Here is a 9,189-nt window from a genome sequence, read left to right as displayed (position 1 = left end):
ACGAGCCACTTGTTCCAACAATCTCCACCTTGACGAGTATTCACCTCTTTGAAGATAATCAAATATTGGGCTTCCATCTAGAACTGATAAGATTGGGGATGCCGCCTCGTCTCATCTCCTTTCTAGCACCCGGAGACAAATGCCAAGTCCAAGCAATGATTGAACTTGGGTGCAATTACAGGCTTCGTCAACATGTCCGCTGCATTCTCAAAAGTGTGAATCTTCTCACGTAACAATTCATATGTAGCTACAAATTACCTAATCTTGTGAAGCTTCACATCAATGTGCTTGGTTCTCGCATGATACACATGGTTCTTTGCCAAGTAAATGGCACTCTAACTGTTACAATACAACAGAACTCCACCTAGTTGAATACCCAGCTTCCTGACTAACCTTATGAGCCACAAAGCTTCCTTTGCAGTCTCAGCCGCCAGCATGTACTCTGCCCCAGTCGTGGACATCGCAAGCGTGGACTGGATCATAGACCTCTAACAAATGGGTCCTCCTACAAGAGTGAACACATAACCTGTGCTCAACCTCCTGTTATCCAAATCCCCTGCATAATCTACATCTACATACCCGGCGACTAAAACTCACTTTTCTGTCTCACAAAAGTGATGTCGTACTCTGTAATACCTTTCAAGTACTTGAAAATCCATTTGATTGCATCAGACTGCTCTCTCCCCAAATTTTCCATGTACTTGCTCACCACATTGACTGGATGAGCCAAATCTAGCTTGGTACATACTATAGTGTACATCTGACACCTCACTTCACTAGCATATGGGACTTTAGATATGTCTTTAGTTTCTTCAACTGTCTTTGGACACTATGAAGTAGACAAATGGAAGTGATTCGCCAAAGTTGTACTTACCGGTTTCTCATTCTCCATGCTAAACCTCTCCTATGTACCAGGCCAAATCTAACCTGGTAAATACCATAGCATACATCAGACACCCTACTTCACTAGCATATGGGACTTTAGACATGTTCAACTATCTTTGGACGCTATAAGGTAGACAAACGGAAGTGATTCGCCAAAGGTGTACTTATCGGTTTCTCATTCTCCATGCTAAGACTCTCCAACACCTTCTTCACATAGCCAGCCTGAGATAGCCACAATCCTGCGAATCTCCCTGTCTTGCGAATCTCCATCCCAAGAATCTTCTTGGCTGGGCCCAAATCCTTCATGTCAAATTCTCTACTCAACAAACAGTTTGTTGACATCCATTATACTCTTAGTTGCAATAAGCATACCATCCACATATAGTAATAGAAAAATAAATGAGCCATCATCAAGGCTCCTCACATACACACAACAGTCATATTCACATCTCCTGTAGCCAATTTTAATCATGTAGGAGTCAAACTGCTTATACCACTGCCTTGGAGACTGCTTAAACCCATAAAGTGATTTCTTTCATTTACAGACCAAGTGCTCATGCCCAGGTTGACTAAACCCTTCTAGCTACTCTATGTAAATCTGCTCCTCCAAATCACCATGGAGAAAAGCTATTTTCACATCCATTTCTTCCAATGCCATGTCATAGTGAGCTACCAACGCCAATACCACTTTGATGGAAGTATGTCTAACCACTGGAGAAAATATTTCCTCATAATCAACCCCTTTCTATTGTAAATAAGCCTTTGCTACTAGGCGAGCCTTAAACTTTTCCCCCACCTCTACCCCCAACCCCCACCTCCCACTTTTTTTTTTTTTTTTTTTTTTTTTTTTTTTTTTTTTTGCAGATGCTGCTTCCTTTTTCTTGAACACCCATTTACACTTTATCACCCTTTTCCTTTTGGTTCTTATGCAGGTACTCCATGTCCTCCACCATAGCATCCACACATATGCTCTTCTTTTGGCTATTGACAGCCTTTTGAAAAGTAGTAGGATCTCCGTTATTGTTGACAAGAGCATAAGAAACCATGTCTTCATAACCATACATGGCTGGTGGCCTGATAGTGCGTATAGGCCTCATATTATCAAACGACTATTGTTTTCACATGTATTATAATCTAGAAACCATGTCTTCATGACAATTGATGAGTGCCAAATATTGAAGATTTGAGCTCCTTAATTTGCATTTGTTAATCCTTTAGTTGTATTATAATCTAATGTTTTATGTTAGTTCCGTGATTTTAGTATTTTTCATGACAATTGATGAGTGCCAAATATTGAAGATTTGAGCCCCTTAATTTGCATTTGTTAATCCTTTAGTTGTATTATAATCTAATGTTTTATGTTAGTTCCGTGATTTTAGTATTTTATAGGTTGTTAAGGGAAAATTGTGGACTTACGGCGAAAAATGCAAAAGCTGGAAAAAGGTCACCAAGGGAAAAGGGATCAAGCTCAACACATCCAAGCACTTGTCCGGACGGTGGAAAGTCCCGTCTGGACGAACATGCGCTCTAGTGCACCATCCAGGAGCTCGAGCGCACACAGGCAAAGCACTCATCCAGACGGTGAAAAGTTCTATCCGGACGAACGTTCTTAATTGCCAGCGATGTAATTTTTCACTCAACTCTGCTTAGCACCGTTTTCTTGGGAGAAACCATAGAAAAAAGCCTATAAAAAGAGAAGAAATCAGAGAAAAAATGGGGGGCTGGAGGTGTTGCGGAGTCTGGAGACAGAGGACGAAACGAGTAGCCATTTGGCCAAGAATTGGGAGCTTCTCTCCCATTCACCCATGGCCAACGAGCATACCAACACTCATGTTAGTTTAATTTTTTCCTTTATGTGTAGCATCTTGTTTGTAGGATTTATTTTCATAGTTATATGTAGCAAATTTTTCAACTAAGGTTGAGGATGAAATCTCACCGATGAAGAGACTATATTTTCATGTAGGTTGATATTATCCGTATATATGAGGTTTGATGTTCTAATTGTTCTACTTCAATTCAATTAGTGAGATAATTCTTGGATATGTGATTAATTCTCAACCCTTTTTTTTTTTTTTTTAATCCTAGCAATTGGGAGATTTAACAGCATGGTGCCCGCAGGTAAGCCAGATCCCCTCATCAAGTATCCACCTATTTTCGTTTTGATGTCCAATGTTTAAAAAGTGACACAACAATGTATAACACGTTAACAAAAACGCTCATCCATCAATTTGAGCCATGACTTTGGATGGAAATTAATGGGCATGCAAGGCACGTGACTTTATTAATGTCATTATGCCTGAATTACCCTTGCATGTGTTTCCCACAATGACAGTGTGAAAGAGAAACAGAGAGAGAGAGAGAGAGAGAGAGAGATCAGGGAGATGGGGAGGGAGTTGGAGATTGAGAAAGATGAAGAGGCGGTCAGTTTAGCGACCTTTCAACAGCCGAATGCCTTACCAGGCGGTCTTGAAGGGAGACTGGCGGGGCATGGCGAAGTTCTACGAGAAATATCTCGGGCACCTCTTTGATTATCTGACGGTGGATAGGGACACCCCCATTACCTCATAAGGAGACTCTCTATGACTCGCTCTAAAAGGGGAAATACTTATTCTTCTTGTTTTCTGCTTGTAATTCCAGAAGCTACAGATGGGTGTCGAAGATTTGGTTTGGTTTCGCAAAGAGAGAAGCATGCCTATTAATTTCAGTCCGAAGTCATAGCTCAAATTGATGGATGGGCTTTTTTGTTAATGTGTTATACATTGTGGGGGTCGTGTGTAACTTTTTAAACATTGGACGTCAAAATGAAAATGGGTGATACTTCGTGGGGGTAAAGTATATTTTTCCCTAATTTTAATAACCAATTCATTGGTTTTCAAACTGGCTAGAAAATTTTAATTTATATTGCAGTTGTTTCGTCATGACACAACTAGTCTGGGGGCCAATTTGAGTGTGCCTTTAAGGGCCCTAAATGTGAGTTTGACACTCAAAAAATCTGTTTGAAAAAAAATAAAAATTAAAAGCGTTTTTAAGGGTCCAAAAAGTCAAAAAATGGTTAAAACGCACTTTTGGTAAAAACTTAAAAATGAAGCTTTTGCCAAAAAATATGTTTTGACTTAAAACTTAAAAGCTCTATTTTTCAAATACGATCCCAAACATGCTCCGAGTCATAAGACTAGACAAAAGTGGTAATTATGTTTTAAATAAAAACTAAATAATGGTAAAATCTAAAAATATATTTATAAGAATAAACCTTTTTATTAAATTCTCATAATTTTAAAACGTCAAATTAGCTTATATTTATCCGTACATAAATTAAAATTAAGCTAATTATGTAAATGGTTCTAGACAAAACTAATATATAAGCACATATTTCAATTACTACTCTGTCTAGGGTTCTCCACGGACAACCTAATTACGTAATGTTTGGGATTCAGATTGAATGGTTTGTTTATTGCCTTACCCTCAATTTAAGTAAAAAGGCTTTGAATTTTAAGAACAAACTCATATGCAGCTTGTTGAGCGGTGTGCATTTATATCTTGTTCTGGATCCTCAATTTCTTCTCCTGCGATGAAATGATGTTGCAGACATATCCTTAAACAAATAGCATATATTATTGAGAAATAAAAGATAGATTTTTTAATGGCCAATACCAAAGTAATTAGAAGATGCATATTTTCCTTGCTTCCGTATCTTTATTTGTGAGTGATATATTTGTCGGTGGAAGAAGGATTGGGACCAAGGAAAGCTAAGAGTTAGTTAAGCATAAAGGAACTCTCAAAACTATTGAGTTCATAATGAATATATTACATCTTTCTTAATTGTTAATTTTTATTTTAATTCTAGATAATCTCTTTCTTGTTTCTTCTTCTTTTCCACCCCTATATATTTTTCGAAATTTTTCAGTCTTTCTTACTAATGGTCTAGTAATTAAAATTTTTGCAAGGTCAAGATGGTGACGTGATAGATTGTGTAGATATCCATCAACAACCTGCTTTCAACCATCCATTACTCAAGAATCATATCATACAGCTTAATTTCTTTATTGTTTTGTCAAATTCCGTTGATGCTTTACAATACTATGTAAGTTGCTTTATTATTGTCATGTTTAAAGGATTTGAATAATTGAAAACATAGTTCAAACGTATAACTAAAATGTTGATAATTTTTAGTACAATTTTTTCTTGTTTTTTGTTGAGCTGTCATTTCATATATTGAAATGATTATTCCCCTTCTCATTAGTCATCTCCCGTCCAACTCTTGCAAATCCACTACTGGATTCGTGGGACCTAGACCCACAAATCCAATGGTGAATTTGCAAGATTTGGATGGGAGGAGGAAAAAAAATACATGTCTCTTTCATATAATGACGGTCAATTGAAATTTTGTAATCAGATGGAACCCAGTTCCATTCCAAGGGTAACAAATGGAGAATTATACAATGTCGAGCTGTTTCAAGGTTGGTATGTGAATGAAGAATGCCCTGAAGGAACAATCCCAATTAGACATCGCCGAGAGGGTGAATATTTTGCCCACCGTACTATACCCCCACTTGCACATCGGAAAGAGCTTAATATTCACCTTGATGATGATATTCATACAGGGCATGAGGTATATCATATTATCAAAGGACTATTGTTTTAACATGTATAACAATGACAATTTCAAACTAACTAGAATTCCTTAAACTAATTTCAAATTATTTTTCTTTGATTTATTTCTTGTCTTTTTTACATATGAATTATATTTGGAACTAGTACGCTTCTGCTAGTGTGCAGTGGCTTATGGCAACTTCTATGGAGGACATGCAACACCTAACTTATGGAGCCCTATGATAGTGGATGGAGATTTTAGCCTTGCTCAAATATGGGTTTCAGCTGGTCCTGAGAACACGGTAAACACTATTGAAGCTGGATGGACGGTAAGTTTGTAGACCAAATATAGTCATGAAGATAAATGTCAATTATTTTTGATTTTGAGTGTGTTGAAACAATTAGAAACTTTTGTATTTAGATGTGGGGGAGAAAATTGAAGTCATAATGAAATTCAAAAAATAAATCATACGAATCAAGCATTTGTAGAATAATTTCTCTCCAATAATTATTTTCATGGTTCCAGGTTGATTCGCCTGACACGCAACCCAAGTTTTTCGTATATTGGACTATAAGTTGGCTCATTTCCTTCCATGATATTGATAAATCACATCTTATCCTAAAAACTTAAGGTGAAAGAAAGAAGTAAATTTAATCATTTAATTAAAACTTTAACATTATTTCTCAAGTATGGGCTAAAATTCTCTTTTAATAGGTGTAGCCTAACACGTGAAATATTTAATTTTAAATTAGGCATGTGTTCGATATCTGAATTTGTAAATCCACCCTCTATTTAATTAAAATATTTTATATATTATACCTTACCTATTAAAAGGGAGTTTGAGCTCACATATGAAGGAGACTGTTAAAATGTTGATTAATGATTAAATTTATCTCTTTCTATATACTTAAATTTTTAAGATAAATAGTGAAACTTAAATTCTCATTAGGAATCTCCATTAAAGCACTGTCAAATGAGGAGATCATCTCAAGTTTTGAGCTAATCATTACCATACATGTGTCAAATCGCTAATCAATACAGCAATTATATATATATATATATCTGTGTGTGTGTGTGTGTGTGTGGTTGTATATATATATATATATATATATATATATATATATATATGTGTGTGTGTGTGTGTGTGTGTGTGTGTGGTTGTAAAGCGTGACGGGTAAACTAAAATTGTGTGTGAAATCTTGCCTGTCCCGGTTTCATGCAAGTAAACCGTAAATTTGTAATTGGTTCTCCTTTTAGAGCTTGTTTTAAGATAAATAGTGAAACTTAAATTCGCATTTGGAATCTCCATTAAAGCACTGTCAAATGAAGAGATCATCTCAAGTTTTAAGCTAATCATTACCATACACGTGTCAAATCGCTAATCAATACTGCATTTATGTGTGTGTGTGTGTGTGTGTGTGTATGTGTGTTTGTGTGTGTGTGTGTGTGGTTGTAAAGCGTGACGGGTGCGCTAAAACTGGGTGCAAAATCTTGTCTGTCCTGGTTTCATGCAAGTAAACAGTAAATTTGTAATTGGTTCTCCTTTAAAGCCTGTTTCAAGCTACAAAGGGACGTAATACGATATAGGGATAACCGTACACAAGCTAAGTAATTTATATTCACCAATCTAATTTTTGACATTTTTAGAGGTACATAAATTAGATTATATGCTCCTACTTATATATAGTATGAATAAGGATAAGGAAAATTGGTGGATACAAGTGCAAGATGAGGTAATTGGATATTTTCCTCAGTCCATCTTCACAGATTTAGCAAGCAAGGCTGACTCAATCACTTGGGGTGGAGAGATTTTTACCTTAGGGAAAGAGGGTCATCACACATCAACTCATATGAGGAGTTGACATTTTTTGAATGAAGGCTATGGAAAAGCAAGTTATTTCCACAATATTCAATACTTGGATAGCAATTGCAAATTCATTGACCCTAGTAAGGAATTGGTAGCACCTTCAACAAAATCTTCTTGCTATGATATAAGTGTTGTGAACGATAACAATGGAGGCAATGGAACCCAATTCTACTTTGGGGGTCCTGGGTATCCAGCAACATGTCCTTATTGTCGCGGATGGCTGTGTCAAAATTGATCTTGAAAAAGCCTTGAATTGGAGACCAAGATTCTGCCACCCTGCTGGAGGAGGATTTCCAGGCTACTGAGTGAGCTAGAGAAGTCTTTTTGATGGAGGAGGCGAGAGAGATGATGTTAGGAATGATGCCTTCATGAAGAGCTTTGTTTCTGCTAAACCATAGAAGATCACAAAGAACAGCAACATAAATTTGAAAAAGATGAGAGTCAGATTGAGGGATACCAAAAGTGATGTGAGGGAGGGTGATGCATTTGATCCAACTTGGGAGGCTTAGAGAAGACCAAGCTGTGGAATCAAGAGGCCAAAAAGAGGATCTCCAGGCTATTCTAACAAAGCAGCAACGAAAAAACAAATGTGGGAGAGAGTCTTCTTTAGACTTGCAGAGAGAATCTGCAGCAGGAATAGGGAAAATAGATTTAAGCCTAGCTTTGGAAAGGATGATATCCCAAGCAATTTTCCACAAAAACAGCTTAATCCTGGCATTCAAATTGAGTTTCCACAAAAGATTCCAAGACTTAGAATCAAGAGGAGAGGAGGAGGATGATACTCTGGGGTTGCGAATCAGTTTGTAGGCTGAGCTAGAGGGAAAGAGGCCATTTGGAGAAGGGGTCCAAAGATCATCTAGAGGGAGAGGATGGATTATAACATTTTGGATTTCCCTGACACTAGGGGAATCGAAAAGAGAAATAAAGAGGGAAAGGTTCCAAGAAGCATTTGGGGTGATGAGGTCAGAGACAACTAGGTTGGGAGGGATAAGGCTAGGGGATAAAGGGGTGGGAGAGAAAGAAGGGATAGAAGGAATCCATGGGGAATTCCAAATAGGCAAAGTAGAATGTATATGGACTTTATGACAGGCACCTTGAGAGATGATTTGCTGTGAGTGGAGGATGCCTTTCCAAAGCCAAGAAGGAGAGGAATGGGGAGGGGGGAGAGAAAAGAGCCAGAGAGGAGATACTTACCTTTGAGCTGAGACACTCACATTGAGTCTGAATTGGTATGAAGCTTCCAACCGAGCTTGGAGATAAGAACTAGGTTAACATCCTTCATTTTCCTGAAGCCTAAACCCCCATGGGATTTAGGAAGACAAAGGGAGTCCCAAGACTTGAGAGAAAGATTTCTGGCTTTCTTAGAAGGGAAACCCCACCAGAAATCTTGAACATTTGATCTAGCTTGAGGCATAAACTAGAGGGGGTCATAAAAGAGCTCATGGCATAGGAAGGGACAGCAGCTGCCACAACCTTGATAAGAACCAACCTGTCAGCCCAATAGAGGGTTTTAGCTCTCCAACCTTGAATCTTGTTGTGAACCTTATCAATGATGCCTTCGAAAGTAGCCCGTTTTGAGATGCCAATGAGAATGGGAAGGCCAAGGTAGATGGAGTTTGAAGGGTTGGCTATATATGAGAAAATGTTTTGGATAATGGAAGAAAAAGTGAAGTTGGTATTTTTGCTGAATCTGATGGAGGATTTAGAAGCATTGATGGAATGCCCTGACCATTGGCAGTATTTATCAAGAGAAAGTTTGATGCTACAAGCTCCAGAGAGGGAGACCTTACCAAAAATAAGGATGTCATCGGCAAAGAGCAAGTGAAGAATAGCAAGGTTGCTTCTG

The 9,189-nt window shown here is 37.7% G+C and overlaps 2 pseudogenes; both read left to right on the top strand.

The window, feature by feature from the left end:
* The window catches only part of LOC132187865 (protein neprosin-like), a 3,180-nt pseudogene extending 2,688 nt beyond the window's left edge, over positions 1-492 (top strand).
* A 4,059-nt stretch (positions 493-4,551) lies between these two features.
* Positions 4,552-7,578, top strand: LOC148584866 (protein neprosin-like; annotated as a pseudogene).
* The last annotated feature ends 1,611 nt before the right edge of the window (positions 7,579-9,189 follow it).

The sequence above is a fragment of the Corylus avellana genome, chromosome 6 (assembly GCF_965113065.1).
Source record: "Corylus avellana chromosome 6, dhCorAvel1.hap1.2, whole genome shotgun sequence".
In the NCBI taxonomy this organism is placed as follows: Eukaryota; Viridiplantae; Streptophyta; class Magnoliopsida; order Fagales; family Betulaceae; genus Corylus; species Corylus avellana.
Note: the sequence above shows the minus strand (reverse complement) of the source record. Positions and strands in the feature narration are given on the sequence as shown.